General features: G+C 44.0%; 1 long non-coding RNA gene and 1 pseudogene across 1 annotated transcript; both read left to right on the top strand.

Moving 5' to 3' along the window:
- The window catches only part of LOC131394240 (adhesion G protein-coupled receptor E1-like), a 737,363-nt pseudogene that overhangs the window by 584,876 nt on the left and 125,262 nt on the right, over positions 1–27,225 (top strand).
- On the top strand, positions 672–20,974 carry LOC131394499 (uncharacterized). The gene is made up of 7 exons (XR_009216156.1): positions 672–766; positions 15,125–15,205; positions 16,306–16,870; positions 17,465–17,575; positions 18,567–18,943; positions 19,727–19,942; positions 20,900–20,974. It is a non-coding gene; the product is annotated as an uncharacterized LOC131394499 (long non-coding RNA).

Here is a 27,225-nt window from a genome sequence, read left to right on the forward strand (position 1 = left end):
ATTTAGAGAGATCCCCTAGGCTTGCCAACTGTGATGACCCATTCTGCCCCCGGCTGTCATAAGAAAGTCCAGCCCAAATTCAGTCCTCTGTGCCCAGAGGTATGAATTTGGTTTTATTTATTATACTTTTGTTCTGTGATAATGGTCTTGGATTTTGTAGCAAAGTGTGCTCACTTTTTAGAGATGGAAACTAAAATGGGGTGAACATGATGATGTCTACTTGACTTTAATATTTCATTGAAAACATGGGATGAATCAAGGGTGGCAAGTGTTAATAATTTATACAGTGATGCAATATTGTTTTAATTGGATAGAATATACCTTGTTAAATCTAGATGATGGATGTTTATGAGACTGTTCCCTTTATTTTTCTGTGTCTAAAAAGTTTTATTAAAAAGAGTGAAACACACTCACATGCATTCTCCATTTCATTCACTTCCAGAATATTCTCCCAACAGAGATGACACCTTGACTGAGAAGCCTGGTAAACCTGCAGGAAGCCTCAGCCCAGGGTAGGGGGCGAGTATCTTGATGCTGTGCCTCATCGAAGAGAACCATGCACACAGGCTCTTGGATGATGAGGAAAGTTGGCCAACCCCTGTCAAGGACAGTTGAGGCACAGTGGGGTCACCAGCAGCCCTGGGGCGATGACAGGACATGGCTCACCCCACCACATGTCTCCCCAGACCTCCCCTTCTGGGCCCTCATCCTCATCTGCTTGGCGGGACTCCTGGTGCTCATCACAGGCCTGATCTGCTGTGTCCTGGTAAGCCATGACGTGTTGCTTGTCTTCTTACTATTGGGTTGTAAGAGCTCTTTATATATTATAAATACACATCCTTTTCTAGGGATATGTTTTGCAGATGTTTTATCCCAGTCTGTGTGTGGCTTGCCTTCTCCTTCACAACATGAGTCATTGGGGAAATGTAAGTGACAGTCGTCATGAGTTTCCACCACACTTGAAAATGGCTAAAATTAAAAAGACTGACTATAGCAAGTGTTGTTGAAGATGTCAAGTCACTGAAACTCTCATCGAGTACTGGTGAAAAATAGCTTGGATGCATCTTTAATAATTACATACGTCTACCCAGCCATTCCTCTCCTAGGAATCCATCCAAGGGAAATAAACACATATGTCTATACACAGACTTGTACACACATGTTGATAACAACCTATTTATAGTAGATAAAAATGGAAAACAACCCAAATGTCCATCTACTGTTGAACAGATACACAAAGTGTGATATATCCCCACAGTGGGATACTATTCAACCATAAAAAGGAATGAATTATTTTTTTTTTTAATTATTCTATTGAAATTATAAAGGGTTTTAACATTGTGTAATTTCGGGTGTTCATTATTATTTGTGAATTTCTGTATAGACTGCATCATGCTTACCAGCAGTAGTCTAACTTTTATCCATCACCATGCATATGTGCCCCTTTAACTCTTTCACTCAACCCCCGGCCCCCTTCCCCTCTGGTAACCACTAATCTGTTCTCTTTATCCCTGTGTATGTTTATCTTCTACATGTGAGTGAAATCATGCTATTTGTCTTTGTCTGGCTTATTTCGTTTAACATCATACCCTCAAGGTCCATCCAGGTTGTTGCAAACAGGACGATCTTGTCTTTTTTTTCTGACTGAGTAGTATTCCATTGTATATAATACATACCACATCTTCTTTATCCATTCATCTGTAGCAGGGCACATGGGTTGCTTCCATGTCTTGGCTGTTGTGAATAATGCCACAGTGAACACAGGGGTGCATAAATCTCTTTGAATTGTTGATTTAAATTTCTTTGGATAAATACCCAGTAGTGGGATAGCTGGAAGGTATGGTATTTCTATTTTTAATTTTTTGAGAAATCTCCATAGTGTTGTCCCTGGTGGCTGCACCAGTTTGCATTCCCACCAGCAGTGTGTGAGGGTGCCCTTTTCTCCTTATCCTCTCCAACACTTGTTATTTTTTGTCTTGGGAGTTATAGCCATTCTGACAGGTGTAAGGTGATCTGTCATTGTAGTTTTGATTTGAATATCCCTAATAATTAGTGATGTTATACATCTTTTCATGTATCTGTTGGCCTTCTGTATATCTTCTTTGGAAAAATGTCTGTTCATATCCTCTGCCCATTTTTAGATTGGATTATCTGTTTTTTTGTTGTTGGGTTGTATGAGTTGTTTATATATTTTGGAGATTAACCCCTTGTCGGATATATGATTTGCAAATATTTTCTCCCAGTTGGTGGGTTGTCTTTTCGTTTTCTTTTTTTTTTTTGTGAGGAAGATCAGCCCTGAGCTAACATCCGTGCTAATCCTCCTCTTTTTTTCTGAGGAAGACCGGCTCTGAGCTAACATCTATTGCCAATCCTCCTTTTTTTTTTTCCCCAAAGTCCCAGTTGATAGTTGTATGTCATAGTTGCACATCCTTCTAGTTGCTGTATGTGGGACGCGGCCTCAGCATGGCCGGATAAGCGGTGCGTCTGTGCGCGTCTGGGATCCGAACCTGGGCTGCCAGTAGCGGTTCGCGCGCACTTAACCACTAAGCCATGGGGCCGGCCGTGTCTTTTCGTTTTGTTCATCGTTTCCTTTGCCTTGCAGAAGCCTTTTAGTCTCATGTAGTCCCATTTGTATATTTTTTCTTTTCTTTCCCTTGCCTGAGTAGACATGGTATTGTAAAAGATGCTGCTAAGACCGGTGTCAAAGACTGTACTGCATATATTTTCTTCTAGGAGTTTTATGGTTTCAAGTGTTAGAGTCAAGTCTTTTATCCATTTTGAGTTAATTTTTGTGTATGGTGAAAGACAATCATCTACTTTCATTCTTTTGCATGTGGCTGTCCAGTTTTCCCAACTGCATTTATTGAAGAGACTTTCCTTTCTCCATTGTATGATCTTGGCTCCTTTGTCAGAGATTAACTGACCACAGATGTGTGGTTTTCTTTCTGGGCTTTCAGTTCTGTTCCATTGATCTATGAGTCTGCTTGTGTGCCAGTACCATGCCATTTTGATTACTATAGCTGTGTAATATATGTTCAGGTTAGGATTGCGATGCCTCCTGCTTTGTTCTTTCTTCTCAGGATTGCTTTGGCTGTTCGAGGTCTTTTGTTATTCCATATATATTTTAGGATTCTGTGTTCTATTTCTATGGAGAATGTCATTGGGATTCTGATTGGGATTGCATTGAATCTGTAGATTACTTTAGGTAATATGGACATTTTAACTGTGTTTACTCTTCCAATCCATGTGCATGGAATATCTTCCCATTACTTCAGGTCATTATTGATTTCTTTCAATAATGTCTTATAGTTTTCATTGTATAGGTCTTTAACCTCTTTGGTTAAATTTATCCCTAGACACTTTTTTCTTTTTGTTGCAATTGTAAATGGGATTGTATTATTGAGTTCTCTTTCTGTTAGTTCATTATTAGAGTATAGAAATGCAACTGATTGTGGTAAGTTGGTTTTCTACGCTGCAACTTTGCTGTAGTAGTTGATTATTTCTAATAGTTTTCTGATGGATTCTTTAGGGTTTTCTATATTCACAATTATGTCATCTGCAAACAGCAAGAGTTTCATTTCTTCCCTTCCAATTTGGATTCCTTTTATTTCTTTTTCCAGCCTAATTGCTCTGGCCAAAACCTCCAGTACTATGTTGAATGGGAGTGGCGAGAGTGGGCACCTTTGTCTTCTTCCTGTTCTCAGAGGAATGGCTTTAAGTTTTTCACCATTAAGTATGATGTTGGCTGTGGGTTTGTGATATATGGCCTTTATTGTGTTGAGGTACGTTCCTTCTATACCCATTTTATTGAGAGTTTTTATCATAAATGGATGTTGGATCTTGTCACATCCTTTCTCTGCATCTGTGGAGAGGATCATGTGATTTTTATTCCTCATTTTGTTAATGTGGTGTATCACATTGATTGATTTGCGGATGTTGAACTATCTCTGCATCCATGGTATAAATTCCACCTGATCATGGTATATGATCCTTTTAATATATTGCTGTGTTCGATTTGCTGATATTTAGTTGAGGATTTTTGCATCTGTGTTCATCAGTGATATTGGCCTGTAATATTCCTTCTTTGTGCTATCCTTATCTGCTTTTGCTGTCAGGGCGATGTTGGCCTCATAGAATGAATTAGGAAGTGTTCCATCTTCTTCAACTGTTTCGAATAGATTGAGAAGCATGGGTATTAAATCTTGTTTGAATATTTGGTAGAATTCTCCAAAGAAGACATCTGGTCCTGGACTTTTGTTTTTTGGGAGGTTTTTGATGACCATTTCGATCTCTTTACTTGTGATTGGTCTGTTCATTTTCTCTATTTCTTCTTGATTCAGTTTTGGGAGGTTGTATGACTCTAAGAATTTATCTATTTCTTTTAGGTTATCCAATTTGGTGGCATGTAAGTTGTTCAGTGTATTCTCTTATTGTCCTTTGGATTTCTGTGGTATCTGTTGTAATTTCTCCTCTTTCATTTCTAATTTTATGTCTTTGAGCCTTCTCTTTTTTTTTCTTAGTGAGTCTGGCTAAGGGTCTGTCAGTTTTGTTTCAGTCTTCTCAAAGAACCAGCTCTTTGTTTCATTGATCCTTTCTACTGTTTTTTTAGTCTCTATTTCATTTATTTCTGCTCTAATTTTTATTATTTCCCTCATTCTGCTACTTTGGGCTTCATTTGTTCTTCATTTTCTGGTTCTATTAGGTGTAGTTTAAGGTTACTTATTTGGTATTTTTCTTATTGTTATTTGGTATTTTACTTATTGTTGAGGTGTGCTTGTATTGCTATGAATTTCCTTCTTAGAACTGCTTTTGCTGCATCCCATAAGAGTTGTTTTGTTGTCTTTTCATTTTCCTTTGTCTTCAGGTATTTTTTGATTTCTCCTTTGATTTGTTCATTGATCCAATGGTTCTTCAGTCACGTGTTCTTTAGTCTCCACATTTTTGTGACTTCCCCATCTTTGTTCTTGTAGTTGATTTCTAGTGTCATAGCATTGTGTTCAGAAAAGAAGCTTGATATGATTTCAATCTTAAATTTATTCAGGCTTGCCTTGTTTCACAACATATGGTCTGTCTTTGAGAATGTTCCATGTGCACTTAAGAAGAATGTGTATTCTGCTGTTTTGGGAGGGTATGCTCTATGTATATCGATTAAGTTCATCTGATCATATGTTTCATTTAATTCCACTGTTTACTTGTTGCCTTTCTCTGCATGATCTATCCATGGATGTAAGTGGGGTGTTCAGGTCCCCTGCTATTATTGTGTTGCTGTTAATTTCTCCCTTTGGGTCTATTAATAGTTGCTTTGTATTCTTTTGTGCTGCTGTGTTAGGTGCATATATCTTTATAAGTGTTATGTCCTCTGGGTGGAAAGTCCCCTTTATCATTGTATACTGCCCCTCTTTGTCTCTCATAGTCTTTTTTATCTTGAAGTCTGCTTTGTCTGGTATAAGTATGGCAACACCTACTTTCTTTTATTTGCCATTTGCTTGGAGTATTGTCTCCCATCCCTTCATTCTGAGCCTGTTTGTTTTTAGAGCTGAGATGTGTTTCCTGGAGGCAGCATATTGTTGGGTCTTGTTTTCTAATCCACCCCACCACTCTGTGTCTGTTGATTGGAGAATGCAATCAATTTACATTTAGAGTGATTATTGATACATGAGGGCTTAATCCCACCTAACCTATATTTCCATTGTTTCTCTTCCTTTGTGTTTCTGACTACCATTTCATTTTGGGGGTTGTCTGTGGAGGTTTTCTCTTTTTTTATGATGTATGGCTCTGCTCTGATTTTTTGTTTGATGGTTACTGTGAGGTTTGTATGAAGATCTCATAGATGAGATAGTCCATCTTCTGATAGCCTCTTGTCTCCATTAGTCTAAGCAGGTTCCATCCCTTTCCTCTTCTCCTTCTGAGTTATTGTTGTCACAAGTTATTCATTTTTGTGTTGTGTGTTTGTGACTAAGTTGAAGTGTTTCTAGTTACTTTTGATGCTTTCCTTCCCTTCTTCTTTTAAGTTATAATTAAGTATTTGCTACCCTGTTGTGAAACAGAGCTGTAGCTTTCTGATTTTGTCTGTCTATTTATCTCTTTGCTCAAAGCTTTGTAGACATTTGCCTTCTTTTTGTTTCAGGTATGAGGGCGTTCTTGATCATTGCTTATATGGGAGATCTAGTGTTGATGAATTCCCTCAGCCTTTGTTTATCTGGGAAAACTTTTATTTCTCCATTGTATCATAAGGATCATTTCACTGGATAGAGTATTCTTGGCTGAAAATTTTTGTCTTTCAGTATTTTTAATATATCATTCTATTCTTTCCTTGCCTGTAAAGTTTCTGCCAAGAAATATGTTGAAAGCCTGATAGGGGTTCCTTTGTAGGTTATTTTTTTCTGTCTTGCTTCTCTTAATATTTTTTCTTTGTCATTGGTTTTTGCCAATTTTACTATTATATGCCTTGGAGAAGGTCTTTTAGCATTGATGTAATTAGGCGTTCTGTTGGCTTCACGTATTTGTAAGTCCGGTTCTTCCTCAGGTTTGGGAAGTTCTCAGCTATTATTTCTTTGAACAAGCTCTCTGCTCCTTTCTGCCTCTCTTCTCCCTCTGGAATATGTATAATTCTTATGTTGCTTTTATAATTGAGTCGTATATTTCTCCAAGTATTCCTTCCTTTTTTAAAAATCAGAGTTCTCTCTCATCGTCCACTGGAAGAATTTCTATATTTCTATCCTATCACTAATTCTTTCATCCATAATATCAGCTCTATTTTTTAAGGATTCTAGATTCTTTTTTATCTCATTAATTATGTTCTTCATATCCAGAATTTCTGCTTGTTTTTTTTTTTAATAGTTTCAGTCTCTTTGATCAAGTATTCCTTTTCCTCATTAATTTTATTCCTGAGTTCATCGAACTGTCTGAATATTCTTGTAAATTGGTGAGTTTCTTTATCACAGTTATTTTGAACTCTGTCATTTAGATTGTAAATTTCTGTGACTTCAAGGTTGGTTTCTGGAGATTTGTCATTTCCTTCTGCTCTGAATTGTTACTGTAGTTTCTTATGGTGTTTGATGAACTAATCTTTTGCCTGCGTATTTGTGGTAGTATCAGGTCACAGATTCCACCTGCTACTGCTGTGGGGGAAGCATGAGCTGTGTTTCTGATCCCCCCCATATGCTGGAAGTTGTGTGGGTACAGTGGGTGTTCCCACCCGCTGAGAAAGCATTTACACTGGGCTCAGAGCTCCCGCCACAAGGAGGCAAGTACCCAGTTGTGAGAGCGCAGCACTACTATGGGTGTGTGTGCATCTGGGAAAGCATCTGCATGTGTGCGTGTATCTGCTGCTGCCTTTTCTCATGTTCATGGCAGCCTCTGTGCTTGGTGGGTGGGGCTTCTTCACGGGTCTGAGCATTGGCCAATCATTGGGACTCCAGTGGCACGGTGGGCTCTCCAGCCATCCAGGAAAGCATTCATGTGCGGGTCCAGGGCTGCCGCCAACCCCTCCCAAAGTTGCACCAGGCGCATTCCTACTTTTGGGGATGCAGCAGTACTATTGGCTCTCACGCCAACCTGGGAAGTGCTTGGGCGTGTGCACAGTGCTGCCAGGGAAGGGTTGGGGATAGGAATGAATTCATAGTACATGCAATGACAAGCATAAATCTCAAAATAATAATGCTGAGTGAAAGAAGACAGTAAAAAATGATTACATAGTATGTGATCCATTTATAAACATTTTTGGATAATACAGGAAAATCTATAGGGACATATACCGGAACACTGGTTGCCTGGGAATGAGAATGTGTTTGCAAACGGCAAGGAAGGAGGAATTAAAATGAGCATGAGGAAATTTGGGGAAGATAGCGTTCCTTTTCTTGATTGTGGTGATGGTTCAATAAGTTATAATCAAAATGTATCAAATTGTTCACTTTAAATGTGTGCAGTTTACTGTATGTCGTTAATACCTCAATTAAGCTAGAACACGTATGGGAAAGAGAGGGAGAGAGAGCCAAAAGAGGGAAAAGGGAAGGAAAAGAAGGACTGAGGGTGAAAATTAATTGGACAAAAGGAAGAGGGAGACACAGGAGGCATTGGGTCTCTGTGGCTTTGGCATCTCCTGCCCCTGAAGTCTCCCATACTGGGTAGCTGACTGGACCATTCTGATGCACTCTCCTCACCTCACAAGTCACTGTCTGCCGGCAGAAGAAGGAGGGCGACTGTGAGGTCCAGTGACGATGCCTGGGCTATTTCCTGCCTCATGGCGACCTACGGAAGCTGCGATGACTAGATCTGACTAGATCTGAGGTCCCCTTTTCCCAGCTGGGGTCCAGAGGAGCTTGGCTGGAACAGAACGAAACCACATTGGACAGACTCAGGCTCCAAGCCTTTCTAGACTTGGCCCCTGACTGGCTCACAGGGGACTAAGCTGAAAGGTTTCACGTTCCTTAAGTCCTGAAAGTGACTGCAACTTCTGTCCTGTGGTGTCACACCAGTTCATCCCTCAGGGACACCAGAATTGGTGAGACCAGCACAGACATTGCCATCATGTAAAATCGAATCCCCACTTCAGTGCAAGTTTTCCCTTCTTAGGAAACTTTGGAACATCCCTCCCCTTGACTCTGTGCAGCCATCACACCCCTCTTGGTTCCTCAATATTCTTCCCCCTGAAGAAGAAGGCCTGGCAGTCCCAGGTTCCCATTGTCTGCTTCATTCTCTGAAGCTCAGATTCACCAGGACTTCCAGATCAATCTCCCGCGATGGCTCCTCTCCCCACTCATGGGTCCTCCATGACGGGAAATAGGCCAAGATGAGAGGAGTGGGTGAGACATGACTCTGCAGTCATCTTGGGACTTAGGAGCTGAAATGACTAGGTGTCTGAGAAGCCTGAATCCCAGAGAAACACCAAGGCTCTGGGAAGAGAGTATCTGCTCTGGATGTAAAAGTGAATAATACTTGGCAGGAGAAATCTGAGGGAAAAGAAAGAGTCTTTTTTCATCTTTTCTCTGTACAGAGTCCAACTAGCCTCACAGCAGACGCTCCCCAACAAGCAGCCCAGAGCATCCCAGGCATGAGGCAGGCTGTGCTGTTCTGCAGTGGGTCTGTGGGAACAGATTACATTATCTGTACACACTGTGCAGACGACCACAGCTGAACATACCCAAGGGCTGAGAATTAAAGTCACAGTCATGGCACTCTCTCAGACTTTTTGTGTGTGAGCTTCACATTCTCAGTCTGAAGCAGTGATTCTCCAAGAATGCACACTCTGGAGATTATAATGATTAATAATATTAATATACTATTATTATACATTGAATACATTATGCACTGTACATTATAATTATAAATTAATGTAAAATAATTATTATACATTAATATATTATTGTTACATATTACATTATTATAATAATGTCATAGTGATTAATAATAGTTATCATTATTGATTAATTTTTGCTAAGCAACATGACAGGCAAGCTCTGTGTGTATTATCTCAGTTACAATCACCATTTTTAGGGTTTTATTCCCATTTTAAGCTAAAGATATGGAGGCTCAGAAATATTAAATAACTTGGCAAAAAAGGAAAATAATTACTACAAGGCTAAATTACACACCTATTCAAACTATGTGTCAAAGAAAGAAAGACGTTATCTGACCTACAAACAGACTCAAAGTTGACCTCCCACAGGCCTGCAGTGAAAGAACCGGTAAAGAATGTACATCAGGAAGAAGAAATGTGAACCCAGGAAAACGTAACAGGAGTCACGAGGAAAGGAAAAAACAGACTGTCTCATTTATTATTAGTTTTAAAACAAGACATTAAAAACACATTCGAACCAAAATTCCAGATGATTACCACATGGAAGAATAGAGGAGAGAAGATTTAGCTAAAAAATAACTCATTTTTTAGGGAAGATATAAATACTAAGATACTCTATTATGGTTTAACACATTGCTCTCAGAAACTGATAAATCTGTGGGACAAAAGTAGGTAATGATAAAGAGGATTTGAAGAGTGCAACATGCTCGATCAGGCAAATAGACAAATCCCAACACACTGGCTTATTGTGAGACTTGTGATGCTGAAAACAGTCGTTCTCCTGACAGCATGATACCACAATGGCATATCAGTTTTCATGAATCAAATTTCCAACACATATAAATCTGAAAAAAGGGACAATCCAGTATTTCATTATATGCAACTGTGATTCAACATGCAACAAATACCAGAAAAATAGAGACGCAGAAGTAGGTGTCTTTTTTGAGAAGACAGATATAACAGCTCTTTAGTGAAATAATATGTTGGAATCTATTGGAATATTACACAAAAAGGACAATCCATTTGGACTAGGTAGGTTTTCTCTGTGACTGTGAGGGCAAAACTCTAAAGAATCCCCTGACTGTGATAACTCTTGGTCTTAAAATACAAATAGATAACACTCAGTAAAGGAAAATGAGAGAACAAAATGAGAAGGAAAGATCTCCTTTCTCTCCTCACCTGAAACCCAGTCTCTCACCTCCGAAGGATCACTGTCTGTATCTTCTCTGTCATGCAAAGGAATCAAAGAAAAGAAAAGTATTGGTATATATTAAAGTTTCAAGAGCTCAAAGCAAGAAGACATCAGGACCCCTGCAGAGGCATTAATGTAGTGTGAGCTCCATGTCATCTGCGCTGTCTTCTGTTTTCTTCATCGTGTTTCTCGGGACATCCTTCTTGGCCCCTCACTCTCCCTGCCTCGCTAGCGACTCTGTCTGCATCAGTGCTACCGCCAGTCTCTCTCTTGCCGTCTTCACTTTCCCTTCCTGCTTCCTGATATCCTCCTCAGTCACCAGAAGTTGTTTGCAAAGGAGCTGTGGGATGTACAGACCAGCTCCTGAGATCGTCTCTGCCGAATCTGAAGACCAGGCAGGGGTGGGCATGGGACTGGAGTTCAGAACACCTGCGAGCTCACCTGGAAGGGATACACCTGTGCAACTAGGTCCAAGGTTGGGCAGGGCTTTGGCAAGGTCCAAAGCACTTAACAGTTCTCCTGCACTCTGCAGGCCTGGAGACCTTGCAGTCTCTTCTGCCAGCAGAGTTGTTGGGGCTGCTCCAAGGTTTCCTCCCATTGATGGCATCTGACCTCATTGCCAGGATAGGATGTGATTCTAGTAACTGGCCTCTTGAATATGTAACTGGACATCCTCAAAGGGATGGAGATGCTCAAACCAGGCTTTGGTTTAGATTGCTTTCCACAGTCATTTCACTTCCTCTGTGATGATTTGACCATCATACTTCTTTTCCTCTTACCCTATAAAAATAAATTGTGAATGTGGATCAGAGTGATAAATGAAGCCTGCCTTCCCAGGACAATTAAGTCAGATGCCTTGTACTTCTACCCTCCCTCTCTCCCTGTGGGGATTAATCTGACCTGTGTCCTGGGACATCATCAAAGATATTTGGGTCAAGAAAAGAAACAACGAGGTCAAAACTCAGGACTACGGCAGGTCATTTCTTCTCCACCATGTTGTTAGACGCTTATGTGTATGACTTTATTCTCTTTTTGTCCTTGTCACTCTCAACAACAAAATCCTTGGTGCTCCCTGTCAGGAAACACAGTCCCCAGTCTTTTTCTAAATCCCAAATCATGCCATTCTTCTATACTATATGACTATTCATTTGATTAACCCATTGACCAGTTGGTGTTCATAGCTCCATTAGAGCTTAAATCAGTAGTGAAATGATCATCCACCCCACTCCTAGTGACTCTTATTTGACAACTGTGAACATTAAATCTCAGTACAGAGAATGTATGTCTGAAAAAACTCAACTTAACAAATGGAGATTGTACTGTAAGTGGGAAGTACACACTGGATTTATGAAACCCAGGGCAAAAATGTAAACTCTCTCATTATTAAGTTTTGTATAAACTGCACCCACATTGATAATATCTTGGTTATAGTGGGTTAAAATATACTATTAAAATTAGTTTCACCTGTTTGTTTTCATTTTTTAAAATGTGGCTACTAAAAAAAAATTTGTATTCCATAATATAGAGTGCTTAATGTTACAATTGGACAGTGCTGGTGAAGCCATCAGTGAAAAGAAAGTCCAGAGAAAGTGATTAGGGAAATTTTTTCCCTAGAAAAGGAGTCTACACTGGCCCACACTGCAAGATGCAGCAAAAAGTCTCATACACACTCACACACACACACACACACACACACACACACACACTGACAGAATGAAACAAACCTCTTCCTAGAGTCCCACCACTTCTCACATGGTATGAGGTTGCACTCTTACTTAGTCCTAAGTGGACTAATCTCAAGAAAGAAGGCAGAAGTCAAGGTAATTTACCAGTTAGGAAGATCTAAAACCAGAGACTAAAGCTCAAGATACGTGGTGAATTTCCTGTCGTGGCTTCTGTTATTAATTCAATATGTTAGGGAGACTTTTCCAAGGAGGGTTGTTTTAAAACTCACTTTTTCTTTACTATGTAAAAATAGACAGGCTATGTAAAGAAGAATTACTCTAGCCAGTCAATGAAAAGGAGATGATAGAACACGAATACCCTTATTATAAGTCACTACTGGATTAGAGAGTCAGGGAACAGCTGACATTGGGTTAATTGGGCCTTAATTAGGCTGATTCTGATTTCATGACCGTCATATTGATTGTATTATGCTAGAACCTATGAAACTTCCCAGCCCCCCTACTATTTAACCACCGAGGCCCACCACCCTGACCAGTCCTTGCTGACACATCCCCTGCCTCCATCCCTTCTGACAACACCTGGAGGATTTTCCCCAAATCCCACTCTGTCCCTGCGCTCTTCTACCTGCCCCAGGCCAGGGAAACATTTTCTTCAAGGCTCAGGCTCTGCATGTGCCCTGCTCTGGGAATGGCACTTCACCCTCGAGTGAAGACAAGGATCAGAGCGCAGACCCTGTGAGCTGCAGCAATTGGACAAAGACTGGGGTTTGCTGACAGAAAAGAACCTTTAGTGGGCACGGTTACCAGGGTCCAAGAAGCCCCAGTAATTCCTCCAGGGAATGTGATGCAGGACAGAGCAGGAATGTCTGCGTGTGTTTCGGCTTGGGAATGCCTGTAGGGTGACACAAGTGACATTGGTAATGCATTTGCCAATGTTGTTCACTCATTTATTCATCGTGTGTCGTGGAGTGCTTTCTACATACATCCAGGCAACAGTCTCACCCTCTGGGGCTCACAGGCAGTGTCAGAAGAATTTCTAAACTTTATTTCTAATATATAGGTACAGCACTGGCAATACACTAGGTGTTCCAAGCATTTTTCAAACATTAACTCCTTTAATACTCTCCATAAACCTACAAAATACGTATGCTGATCATTATTGCCAACTGAGAGATGAAGAAACTGAGGCACCAATCAGGTAAGTAACTCAGTCAATACAAATATCTAATAAGGGATGAGCTGGAATTTGGACGTGAGGCGTTAGCTCCATACTCTGTGCTCTTAACCATGACATTTACTCTCTAAAGACTTCACATCATGAAAAAATTTGATCAGTTATCCATTTTCTTGGTGCATCGAGTAGCCACAGTATTTTATCTATGTCTGAAAAATAGAATACCTGCGTAGAAACTACTGCACATACACACTCAAATTATATTTACCAATGTCCCCAGTCCCTGAAAATTAATACAGAGAACATTTCAGAATGTTTCTTGCCCAGGTTGGCAGGACTCTGAGGAAATCTCAGTGTTGCTATAAGAAGCTGAGGACAGGCTGGGAGTGGGTCTCAGGGGAAAGGTGTCCTCAGGAGTCACCATTGAATGACAACATTGATGGGAGGGTTTCAGCAGTGACTGAATTCAGGATCTGGTGGTGCTTTAACCTGGTGCTTATCTTCTGGCTGTGGGTTTATGGTGATGCAGCACAGGGAGAGGGGATGGTTCACTGTGTTGTTGGGAAAACCAGACCCATGAAAGAGAGGGAATGACGGTTTCCTTAAACAACGGACTCGTGGTGGAAAACATTTGGCCTGGAAGAGACAGTCGTGTTCCTGGTATAACCAGAAGGAGTTGCCTCTGCTTCAGGCAAAGCAGACAGCCCTTCCTCATGCACTCATTTTATCTCACTGGGAGGAAGGAGGAGGAAATCATGTAATGCTCTTGTGGATGTGAGATCTGTGATGGTAGAGACTGTGCTAGGAGGTTCTGAAAGGCCTCCCTGAGGCATTTCAGACCTTTGTTATGACCAGAATGACAAGTGTAAGCACCCCTGCCTATGTCTGGGAACAGTTAGTGTGTCAAGGAGAAGGCTCCCTGGTGCAGAGACTCACAGGAAGAAGCGAGTTTGACCAGGGAAGGTCAGAAATGCGGCCAGTGTGGCTGGAGAGAGCCTGAGAAGAGAGAGAAGTGGAGAGAGGAGGGTGATCAGGCTGGATCCTGGGACATAGTAGACTGTTACTTTCTGTTCCTCTGTGACAACATTACTCCAAAACCTGCCACCTATAAAGTACAAATATTTAACATCTCACAATTTCTGTTAGCCAAGCATCAGGCATGGCTTAGCTGGGTGCCTCTGCCTCAAAGTCTCTGTGTAGAAGGGGCTGTGGTCTCAACAGGGCTCAAATGGGGGAGGATTCCCATCCAAGATCACTCACATGGGTTTTGTCAGGATCCATTTGGACTGAGATTCTGAGCTCCTGTCTGTATGTTGGCGGGACACTCCCTCAGTTCTCTCCTATGGAGCCTCTACATAGTGCAACTGAAAACATCAGCACTTGCTCTCCCAGTTCTGGCGATTTGATAGAGAGCGAGAGCGAGAGAGAGAGAGAGAGAGAGAGAGAGAGATGGAAACAGAATGAGGGAGGTAAGTAGGGAACCTAAGTAAGCCAGTAATCGGGAAGTGACAGACGTTTTGTAATTAAAACTTGGAAGTGACATCCCATAACTTTGGCTGTGTTCTGTTGTTCAGAAGCCAGATACTGACCACTTAGTGGTGACACAAGGATGTGCACTCCAGGAGGCAGGGAGCATTGGGACCATTGCGGAGGCTCCCACCACATAGAACAACATGAGGCAGTTGGGACTGATTCTGAGTAAAACAGGGGACCGTGGAATGCTTAATGCCAGTGGATCACAATGTCTGAATTTCCTCTAATTTCAACCCCTTCAGGATGCAGACCTGAAAATGAGGCTCAGAGCGGCAGTGACTTACCAAAGATCACACATCTGGGACCTAGAGAAGTTCTGACTGGTATTCTATGTGATGTCCTACTCCTTGTACTTCCTCCATCTCTAAGTCTGTGTATTATACACATGTGACACCAGCCCACAGATGTTGTACGTATTATCACATGTACACCTGACGAGGTCCCTAGGAAGGTGTTTTTAGCCCAATCCTCATTGTGCAGCTTGGGAGACTGGGGAGATCTTGAGAGGCACAGCAGCTTTTCCAGGACGCAGAACTGGTAGGGAAAAAGAGGTCTGACCTCAGCTCTGTCTCCTCAAAGCTGGGCCCCTGGATCCACTCCCAAGGAGCTGTGGGGAGGGTGGTGATGGGTATTTGTGTACAGTGATGGAGATGACATGGGCAAGGAGGGAGAGCAGCCAACAGCCTTGTGGGAGCTTTTAGTGGGTCTGATTGAAGGAAGGGGCTAAGTAATAGAACCTTGAAGAAGTGACCTCACTTCCTTGGTGACAGCCCCCAACAGAACTTAGAACTCTGGTTACCAGGCAGCCACACTGTAACCACAGCCTCCTGTCCAGTTCATTTGAGTGGAGACACTCGACACAGCAGGAGGTTCTTGTGTTGTCCCGTGACTTTCCGAGGCTCTGGCCCCCAGAGAGCCGAGAATAAGAGCATGTTAAGTCGCTTTAGTCATTGGCTCAGCCCTCACCTCGAATGTCTGTGGCCTTTTGGCAGGAGGAACCATCAGGTAAGAGTGTAGGCCAGGGCGGCCACTCTAGGTCAGGCCAGAACTGTGATCCCAAAAGGACAGCCCCACACCCCTTGACCCTCATCGTGTGTGTGTGGGTGGGAGGTGGAATTAGGGAAGATGGGGATGAGGAGGACCCAGCCTGGGCAAGAGCAGGAAGCTAGATGGTGGGAGTTGGGCAGTGTGTCATGTTCATACTCAAGATCTTGGCTGCAGGAGAGGAAGGTGAGTGCTGGAGACCAAGCTCCTCTATCCGCATGTGAATGCCGGGCCCTCAAGGTGTCCTCGCATTCCTTCCCTGGTGGAGTCTATGCAGATGCCCCTCTGTGCCTGATCTGTGGTGGGGTTTCCCTCTGTGGCAAAGTCCAGGCAGGCCCCTGATCCCTCGTGTCCTGACTGCTGCGCACTGTCACTGCAGAGCTGCACCCAGGAGATGGTCGGGGAGCTGGTGGATGGTTTCCAGTTTGCCATCTCCCTGAAGTGGACACAGGTGCACCAGTCCATCAATGACCAGGGCTGGTCTGAGGTGAGTGTGGGTGCCGAGGGGTTTTCACACCCAGGACCCTGAGATGATCAAGGCAGTACTAGAATCCAGACTCAAATATGAGATTCCCCTGGGACCCGGTGCCCCAGAATTTTCTCACTACAGTGCCCCACAGTCCCACTCCCAAAGAAATCTGGACTTCCACTCCTCCCCACAAGCTACACAGGAGGGTAGAGTGTCACCTCAGTCCTCCTGGTGGTTCACCATGATGTCACTGACTGTATGTTCCTCCTCCTCTCCCCCAGTGTGAGGATGAGTCCACTGTGAATCTAAATGAGGCCTGCAGGATGCGTGCCCTCCAGGCAGGCGTGATGGAGAAGCTGACAGAGTCCATGGCACCAGCTTTCCTGAGGAGGAACATCTCCAGCTTCACCACCTTCATGGTCAACTACTCGGCCTCAGACACATCCCACCAGGTCCTGGACCAGCTGTTTACTAGGTGATTAGCCACTCCCTCCTCAGCACAGTGGTCACTCTGCCCACTGCCAGCTGTGTACCTTGGGCAAATCCCCGCATCTCTCTGAGCCTCAGTTTGCTCTTCTGAAAAGTGGAGGGGCGGAGGATAAATTTCATGGTGATCTTGTAGGGACTAATGGGATTAGCCATGGCAGGTGCTTACCTGGTGCCTGGATCTGCAGAGAGGGCTGTGGACATGCTGTGGTTGTTCCTGGTTATTATTTCTCTCTTTGTCACGAAAAGTAGTCTGCCTCATCCTTTTCTGGGATATGGCCTTTCTGAGTTTGGAAAAGCACATGGAAACCACCCTGTCAAGGAGTTGGAGATTCTGTCCAGCGAGTCCTGGTCGTTTTCCTTGTGGTAGCCAATCAGGGATCTCTGTGGCAGCAGAGGGGCCCCAGGCCCACTCAGGTGTCTGGGATGGTTCTGGTTGGACTTCACTCATGCAACCAAGTATATTAAGCACCTACTACATGCAGGACTTTTGGAGACAGTAAAACTCAGTGAATGAAGGAGACACAATCGCTGGGCCTCAATTGTCTGAGAGTCAGACAGTCACATTCGACATCATTCGCAGGTCCTGTCCTCCATCGTACATCCCAAGTGATGCCCTGATAGCCTGCTTTACATCTGGAGGCATCTTTCCTTGTTCCAGCCAGGAGGGCAGAGCGCAGGACCATCTGAAAACGTAAGTGGTCTTTGGGTCCCGAAGAAGGGCTTCCTGTCTCTATAGAACAAGGTGTGGAGGGAGAGATGGGGGCTGTGGCTGGGGCGGGCCTGTCAGAACCCACATCTCACGCATCTTTTGATTTCCATGGGAAGGCCGAGGTCTGGTGGCTTCCAATCCAAGAGGACAGGACTCAAAGAGCTTGGATGGGTGTCAGGACCCCTGGGAAGCAGAGGGGTGGCTTGGCTGAGTTGTGCCCAAGAGACCCATTCCCACCACAGACCCATCAAAATCTGCCTCCCCTTCTCCACATCCACCTCTTCTGACCTCCACCTCCAGGCCCAAGACAAGACATGTGTGAGCAGGTTGCTCACAAATCTGCCTCAGTGCTCACTCCAGTTGTACAAGTGCGTGGAGGGCTGGGGTGGGCTGTGTCCCGGCCCTTTGGGAGAAGAGTGTCAGCGGGAAGAGAGTCATGACAGAATCTGTGTTCAACCTGCTGTGTAAGCAGGCCTGCCACTGCCAGGACAGCCTGACAGGGGTCAGGGCTGCCATGGGGCTCTCCCCTCAATGGGAAGGGGCAGGCATCGGGGCCCAGTCCTAAGCCAGGTGCCTTGGGTGAGAAGTGTGGAGGGAAAGGCCAGGCCTCTTACTCTGTTGCCCAGTTGCCTCCCCCAGTGCCATCTCTTCTCTGGTGGGAACCTGCCTGGACCCAGGCCAGGATTTCTGGAAGCCCCGGCACTATCCCTGCTTCAGCATGAAGCTGGCCTCTCTGCATCTCAGCTTGCCTGGCTCAGGGCTAGAGGGCCACGCCTACCTTCTCCAGGTCCAGCTGGAGCATCCACGGCCCATTGAGGCAGAGCTGGAAGGTGAGGCGACTGCAGTCTGGGAAGACAATTTGCAGAGTGTTCAGAGGCTTGGATCACTTCAAGGCAGTGGGGTCTTTCCTGGCTTTGGCAGTAACAGGGGAAGTCAGCTACTTGAGTGACACTGTTTCTTTCTCCTGCTGCAGTACCATCTCCAGAGCTCCCTCCAGCTCCAGAGACAGAGCAAGGGCCAGCTCCACGGCTAGATCCAGCTCCAGCTCTAGTTGCACCACCTGTGCTAGAGCTGGAGCCAGTGTCACCTCCATCAGTCCCTCCAGGGCCAGAGCCACCACCAACATCAGCTCCAGCCCCAGTGCCAGCTCCTGAGCTGGAGCCAGCTGGACCATTGGCTCCAGGGAGAATCCTCCCTCCACCTGGAGAGATAACAGCAGAGCCAGATCCAGCCCCAGAGCCCGCCTGCCCCTGGGACGTGACCACAAAGAACCTGCTGAGGGAGGAAAAGCCTGACTTCTTCTAGTTCCCTCCCCGGCTGGTGGCAGAGCAGTTGACACTGATGGATGTGGTGAGCAGCGGGGCTCTCACGGCAGGTGGGGTCGGCCTTCCCTGTGCCCTCAGCTGCCCCAGACCTGCCATTTCCTGATCCAGAATCCCATGATCTCGGTCCAGCTTCCCTGCTTACCCTCAGGTGACCTGAGCAGCCTTCTTAACTCCCAAGCCTTTGCTGTCCTCATGTGGACAGTAGGGATGGACTTTGAGAGCAGCTGCCATGCAGAGTGGCTGTACAGGTGGATGAGGTGGAGCAGAGAGGAAGTTGGGCAGAGTCTGCGCTTTGGTGGGGGAGGGGAGCTCACTGAAGTGCTGTCTCGTCCTTGGGTAGAACACTCATTTGCCCAGGAGGCCTCAACAGCCTCAGCACTAATTAGGCACCTCATGTGTACATGACTATATGGCAGACAAACAAACAAAGCCCGGGGTTGTTGCTGCCTTGGGGGAATGTGCATCTGAAAGAGGAGTCAGACCCCAGGATGGTCAGAATGGGTGGAAGATGCCCCTAGAGATGGTCAAGCATGAGCCGAGTTCTGGTGCTTGGAGGAAGTGAGACTGGGCGGCGAGCAAATGCCACTTCCCTGAGCCACAGTATCGGGTCCTGGGTCATCCTGTGCTGGGTGCCTTCAGGGGACACAGGCAAAACCCAGGGACTCCCACAAGCCTCAGGCCGCATTCTCAGCTTCCTGAGCTCCAGCTCTCACCACTGACCCGGCCTGGGACTGGGGCCTGGGACTGGGGGCTGCGGACGCTGAGCTGGGCTGTGGCAGGGCTGGGTGACACTCCCTGTCCTCCCCAGGAGCTCTTCAAGAAAGTGATGCCCCACGACTTCCTGGACTCCATCTGGAACCAGTGTGACAACAGGGGCAATGAGCACCTGGCACCCACCATCCGTGCCACCAAAACCCACTTTAACAGAGTGGTCGAATGTGTCGTCACCACCTGCGTTGGGGACCTGAGCATGATGGCCCAGGACAGGGCCAGGGTGGTGGAGCTCTGGATCCAGGTGGCCAAGGTAAGATGTGGGAGGCCCTGGGAGCCCCTCTCTGGAGTCGGGGGAACTGCCCCTTCTCCTTTCTCAGCTCTCATGTTTGAAGTCTGTGGTCTGAGCCTTTGCACAGTCCTTAGGCCCCTCCTGCCAGTGCCTCGATGACCAGACTCCTGGTCCCAGTGGTGGGAAGCTCACCCCTTCCTGGGCTCCTTCCTTGGCTTGAGCTGAAGTCCTCCTCCCTGGAAGTATTCCTCATCAGGTTCCAGCTGTGCCTTTCCCGGGTTCCCTGAGCCGCTGTCTCATCCAGGACAAGAGACGTCAGTGAGGCGACAGAAGCCAGAGGAAGCAGGGCTCAAGTTCCCCCTCACAGCTCATTCTCTTCCCTTCCCCAGGAATGCCAAGGCCTGAGGAACCTTTCCTCTCTCCATGCGATCCTCTGGGCTCTGCAGGGCCCCTCCATTCAGCGTTTAAAAGAGACATGGAGAATGGGTGTCCAGGTGGGTAGGCCTCTCTCCATGCGAGCACCACCTGGGTGGACCAGACACCCCCCACAGGGCTGGCATTGCCCTTCAGTCAGTTGGGACCTCCTGGGAGACAGCAAACCCTGGGGATAGGGTCTGACCTGGTTGGCAGGCTTAGAGTCTTTCTGAAAACTTAGGCCAGTGGTTCTGCTTCAGGAATCAGTTTCCCTAAGTGAGAGATAGTGGCTTGAGCCAAATTGAAGATTTTCAAGTGTTTTCAGCAACAGAACTCTCTGTCCACATGAAATTAAGACTGTTTAAAACACATCTGCTGAGAAGATAAGAGAATGGAGGCCCCAGGTGACAATAGGAGAGCCCCTCCCCAGTCCCAGACACCTCAGGGCTCAGAGGACACAGTAAAAACGCTCATCCTGGCTGGCTGGGTCTTCTGGGTTTTCAAACAAAAGGGATTTACCCTCAAACCATTCCACAGTGTTTCTTTCCTTTTTTCCCTCCTCAGGAAGAACTGTACAAAACTTAAAAAGTTGATGAAAACAAGCCAGCGGGAGAGCAGGAAGATGCTCAAGGAGGTGAGTGGAGGCTGGAGATCTGGAAGGAGGGGAGGTGAGGAGGGGAGGGACCAGGCAGGATGTGCTTTGGGAAGTTTTTCACTTAAGGTTCCCTGAGAAATAACGGTCTGTCTTGTCCAGCTTGACAGGAAGCAGGGGTGTGAGCTGCAGGGGCAGGTGGGGACTGTTTGGGGCAGGAGGCCTTGGTCACGGGATACAGTGGTGTTGCCTGGACTGTTCCGGGAGGTGAGGAGCTGGCAGAATGAGCAGGTCTCTGGCTTCCATGCGGACCCATCAGCTGGCCCTCTTCCTCCAGGCTGGCAGGTGGATGGAGTGGGTGGGGGTTCCTTTCTTCCTAAAGCAGCCCAGTCTGTCCTCAGGAAGCCAGGCCCCTGCTGCTCCTTCTGTCTTCACTGCACCTCGCAGGGAAGGGCACCCTGCCTGCCCCAGGGATGGGCACTGTGAGGTCACACAGGCCTTGTGGACACAGGGGCTGCACAGCCTTGGGTCAAATGGTGGATCTGGGACAGAACTGTGTGCTCTCTGGGACTGTGCACTCTAGCCCGATAGTGGTCACTGCTGACAAACCAGTGTGTCTCACCCGGTGCCTTGTTGACAAGGATACGCCCCAGATGGCAATTAGAATTATCGGGGAACCTACAGATTCTTAATGGACCTTCCTGACAGGACATTAGAAGTTTCCAAGTAAAAAAGGATGCAAATGTCACCATCACCCATTGCGGACTCCAATGTCCTTTTAAAAGCCGATTTGTCCTTGGGATCCACCACCCTACACTGTCCTGCTCTTGCCTGTCTAAACTTCCTGAGCAACTTCCTGGCTTCTCTTTTTGACCACCCCACAACGACTTATGCTTCCCAGAAGTCAGCCCTGCTCTGACACCTGTTCCCCATCTGCACCCTCCTTCTGGGGCAACCCCATCCATTTCCCTGGCTTCAAATACCACTAATGAGCCAAACATGTCCAAAGAATTAGCAGAGACCTAACTCTAAACTGCAGACCCATTTATCTACCTGCCCACTCACCACATCAGTGATGACTCAACTCACAATGACCAAGTCCCAAGTTGAACAAATCACTTCCCCAAATAATTTGCTTCTCTCTCAGTGTCCCCAAAGTCACTTATTTGTGGTAATAACCTATCTACCCCTGGGTGTCACTCTGGACACCCTCCACCCCACATTCACATATCAATGGACCATCCATCCACCCTTCTGAAACTACCTACAGGTTATCCACTTCTGATTTATTTCTAATCACCTTTCAGATCTCATACAAAATATCATTTCCACACAGTGAACTCTCCTGCTCTAGTAACCTAAATTACAAAACCCCATTTTTCCTCTTTGTTGATTTTTTTTCTATTTTAGTTATATGTGCATTATTATCTATTTCTTTCAAGATTTAGTTCTTTCTCACTGAATTAGATATTCCATGAAGACAAGACTAATATGGATTTTCCAAATTTTCCCACAATAGTGTTCACATATGGCTTTGCACACAAAAAGGGCTCACATATATTATGTGTACAATATATATTTTATATTTATATACATATAAAATTCAAACACTAAAACTTTGCTTCATGAAATATTTTTTTTTCCCTATGTGTTTGTTTATTGTTGTTATTATCTACTACTTAATGAAGGAACTCATACGGTATTTGACCTTCTCCCTCTGACTTATTTCACTTTGCATTATACCCTCAATGTCCATCCATGTTGTCACAAATGGCTGGATTTCATCGTTTCTTATGGCTGAGTAGTATTCCATTGTGTATATATACCACAGCTTCTTTATCCATTCGTCCCTTGATGGGCACTTAGGTTGCTTCCAAGTCTTGGCTATTGTGAATAACGCTGCAATGAACACAGGGGTGCATGTACCTTTACAAATTGGTGTTTTCAAGTTCTTTGGATAAATACTCAACAGTGGAATAGCTGGATCATATGGTAGTTCTAGCCTTGATTTTTTGAGGAATCTCCATACTGTTTTCCATAGTGGCTGCACCAGTTTGCACTCCCACCAGCAGTGTATGAGAGTTCCCTTCTCTCAAAATATATAAAGAACTCATGCATCTCAACAACAAAAAAACTACCAACCCAATTAAAAAATGGGCAAAAGACCTGAACAGACATTTCTCCAAAGAAGATATACAGATGGCCAACAGACACATGAAAAGATGTTCAAAATCACTAACTATCAGGGAAATGCAAATCAAAACTACAATGAGATATCACCTCACGCCCGTCAGAATGGCTATAATTAACAAGACAGGAAACAACATGTGTTGGAGAGGATCATGAAATATTTTAAATCCATCCACTTAACTACTCTTTTTTTTTTTTTTCCGAGGAAGATCAGCCCTGAGCTAACATCCATGCTAATCCTCCTCTTTTTGCTGAGGAAGACCGGCTCTGAGCTGACATCTATTGCCAGTCCTCCTCCTTTTTTTCCCCAAAGCCCCAGCAGATAGTTGTATGTCATAGTTGCACATCTTTCTAGTTACTGTATGTGGGACATGGCCTCAGCATGGCAGGAGAAGCGGTGCATTGGTGTGCACCCAGGATCCAACCCCAGCCACCAGCAGCAGAGCGTGCTCACTTAACCGCTAAGCCACGGGGCCGGCCCCTCCACTTAACTACTCTTGTGCAAAGATACCACCTTTAGAGTGGTACGCTGCAATAAATTAGCAAGAATAGCTTAAGATTCCAAATCCTTTCTCCAAGTAATCCAATCATGAGATTCTAGTCACAATGATCTGTTTAAAATGCAGAAGTGAGGCCGGCCCCGTGGCTTAGGGGTTAAGTGCGTGCTCTCTGCTGTTGGTGGCCCGGGTTCCGATCCCAGGCGCACACTGACGCACCACTTCTCTGGCCATGCTGAGGCTGCGTCTGACATACAGCAAGTAGAAGGAGGTGCAGCTATGACGTACAACTATCTACTGGGGCTTTGGGGGAATAAATAAAAAAGAAAATTAAAATGCAAAAGTGATCAGTTCATCTTAACTTTTAAATCCCCTATTTCTGTCTTCAGCACATATTTCTCCTGTTGTCTTATCATAATTATTAATACTACCCTTTTCATTCCCTGATATGTTCCAGTTTGGAGGGAAATCTATTTGGTCATTCTATTTTTAGAGCTCTTACTACATGCAAAGCTCTGGTATAAAACCTGTGATCTACAAAATAACTAAACAGACTGACTGCCCCTGTTTGATTTCATCTTAGTGGGAGGAAAGAGATAATAAATGGCAAAGGATGTATAACATACCATGTAGAAATCACTGCTGTGATGAACAATAAGGCAGAGAGTGAGAGTTTGAGCTTGAGCACATTTTCAAATTACTTGTGTTTGTGTGTGTGTGTGTGTGTGCACATGCTCATGCCTGCTGCCTGGATGGGATGAGTTGCTCCCTCCTGGGGGTTGGGGGAGCCTCCTATGCCTTGGGAAAGTTCCTCCATGTGCACTTAATATGCACTTTGTTATCCATGTGTATTAGTCAGGATTCTCTAGAGAAATAGAACCATACAATATATATAAACATATAGAAGTGGAGATTTATTGTAGGAATTGGCTCACAAGGTTATGGAGGTTGAGAAGTCCCACAATCTGCCATCTGCAAGCTGGAGAACCAGAAAAAACAGTGATATAATTCAGTCAAAGTCTGAAGGCCTGAGAAACAGGACCTCTGTTGTCCAAGGGCGGGAAATGATGGACATCCCAGGTCAGGAAGAGACAGTGGACTCAGCCTTTCTTTGCTTTTTGCTCTATTGAGCCCTCAACAGATTAGATGATACCCACCCACACTAGTGAGGTTGGGTTTGTTTATGTAGACTATGATATCAAACGCTAATCTCTTCCAGAAACATCCTCACAGACACAGCAAGATAATGCTTCACAGTCTATCTGGGCACCCCTGAGTCTAGTCAACTTGACACCTAAAATTAACCATCACATCATGGCTTTATCCAACCAAGACCAACAGAGATATCACAACGTGACCTGTGTCATTTAAATTTTCCAGAACACATATTAAAGAAAGTAAATACAAACAGATGAAACCGGATTTTATAACATTTTTATTTAACCCAAGAAATCTAAATATTATCATTTCAAAATGTAGTCCACATCAGTACAAAGAACAAGATACTCAGGTTTTCCACCCACTCTGCCTTGCTAGTGAATTTTAATGAATACTGGCTCCTCATATAACTTAATAAGATCCAATTTATAATTTTCTCCTACCTATTTGAGCTTTATTGTATCAAAAGGAAGTCATTTTCTCCTTATTGTGAAACTTCTCTGCTATCTCTTTTTTAAAAAATTAAAGTTATATATTGTGTTTATGTTAGAACTGAAATTAAGAATTTAAGTAATTAAGAAGGAATTGATTCCAGCAAAAGGCTGGTTTACTAAAATGGAAGACAGTTCAAGAGCAAATCTCCCAAGAAAACCATAGGGTCAATGACATTGGAAAATTCAGGGTAGAATTAGAAGATACATGGGGTGTGATTCAAAGGGGAGTAGAGAGAATGTGGGGAGGAATTCATATCAAAAGTGAAAATACACAGGCATGTTGCAAGTTGATGGAATACATCAATCTACAGATTCAATTAATTCAACATTCCCTAAGCAGAGTGACTACACAGGAAATATTAATGAATTAAACTATGGTCTAAAAACCAAAGTTAATGTAAAGGATTTTAGGGACTATAGAGGCCAAATAAGCAAGAAAAAGGCCAATTGGTGATTTCTAACCATAAAGAAAATAAGATAGACATCAACAGAGCAGCGTTTTTAAAATGCTAAAAGAAATCTCATGTCAAACCAGAATTCTACACCCAGCAGCAACAGTGCCCCAAATAAAGATGTCCTAGAAAAACTTCAAGTGAAACTTTTCATTGTTAGCAGCCTTGAATTAGACAAAATACTGGAGTGCGTTATCACACCCAAAGGAATATAATCCCAGGTTGAAAACCAGGAATGCAGGACGGACTGAAGAGGAAAGGAAAGGATAATTTATAAATAAATATAAATGAATTTTATTTTATGAAGTAATTCCAGAAATCTCATGGAGATTAAAATATACGTAGAATAAAATGCATGAAAACAGTAATACAAATGTCAGGAAGTTTGAAAATAGAACTGAGATTATTTAAGGTATTAGCATTTGGGGGAGGTCGTAAAAGTAATTATCTGTATTAGACTGAATTAAGGATTCAGGATTTATCCATTAGTGCAATTAAACAACGATTTCTATATGATTTCAACTAATAAGTTTATAGAGGAAATAATGGAATAATAACAGTTAAATCAACATCAGTGAAGTAAAGAGAGTAAAGGAACATTAATTATTTAGGTCAAAAGGAAAAGAAAGAGTAAGAAGGTTGAAATAATTACAAATTACGTGAGATGTAAATGCACAAAGTACTAATTTCTTTTTAATGGCTGTGTGATATATTCTAGAGACTTGTTAATATTTTGGATATTCTTTTATTGATAAACGTTTACACAGTCTCTATTTTTTCCTATTAAAACATAAGTTGTATGGACATTTTTGCACATATATACTTCTATTCCAATTTTACAGAAGGTCTCAATAGTGGAAGAAAAAGGAAATATTAAAATGTTGATAGAAACTGCAAAGACCACCTCCCCACACAATTGTATTAAATTTTTTCATACCAACAGTATCTGACAGTGTCAATAACCCAACATTTTTGTGTTTAGGTATAAAGCTTTAGGAATCTCTCAAATCCCACTGATAAGAGACAGGATGTCTCCCCTGGATTATCCACTGATTGAACTATCCACTCCCTTCCTCCATAAAAGGGGAATCAGAGACAGAACTCACTGCATTTTCCAGCAATCCACGGGCTGTCTGCACATCAGGAGTGGGGTCAGCAGGACAACTCTGCAGCCATGGAGGAACCTGCATCGGCCTGTTTTCCAAGCCAGCCTATTCTGGTGAGTGTGGAATCCATATGGACGGCAAGAGTGTCCATTTGTACACTTTGTCCTTCTGTGAAACCTCTTTAAGTGAGAAGACAGTAGCTCTTAAAACAAGAAGATACCTTATTGAAAGTTGTTTCCTAGCTGTTGTTTGTTAAGTAATGTTCAAGGTATTGTACTTTTTTGTATAGGGAGCTTTCTTGGAATAACAGCCCAGACATTTGTTTTGTTTTGTTTTTAACCAACAACATCACTAGGAAGTGGAAGTAGTATTCAGCCCTGCACTGTTTACATTGTTCTTGT

The sequence above is a fragment of the Diceros bicornis genome, chromosome 30, assembly GCF_020826845.1.
Source record: "Diceros bicornis minor isolate mBicDic1 chromosome 30, mDicBic1.mat.cur, whole genome shotgun sequence".
Lineage (NCBI taxonomy): Eukaryota > Metazoa > Chordata > Mammalia > Perissodactyla > Rhinocerotidae > Diceros > Diceros bicornis.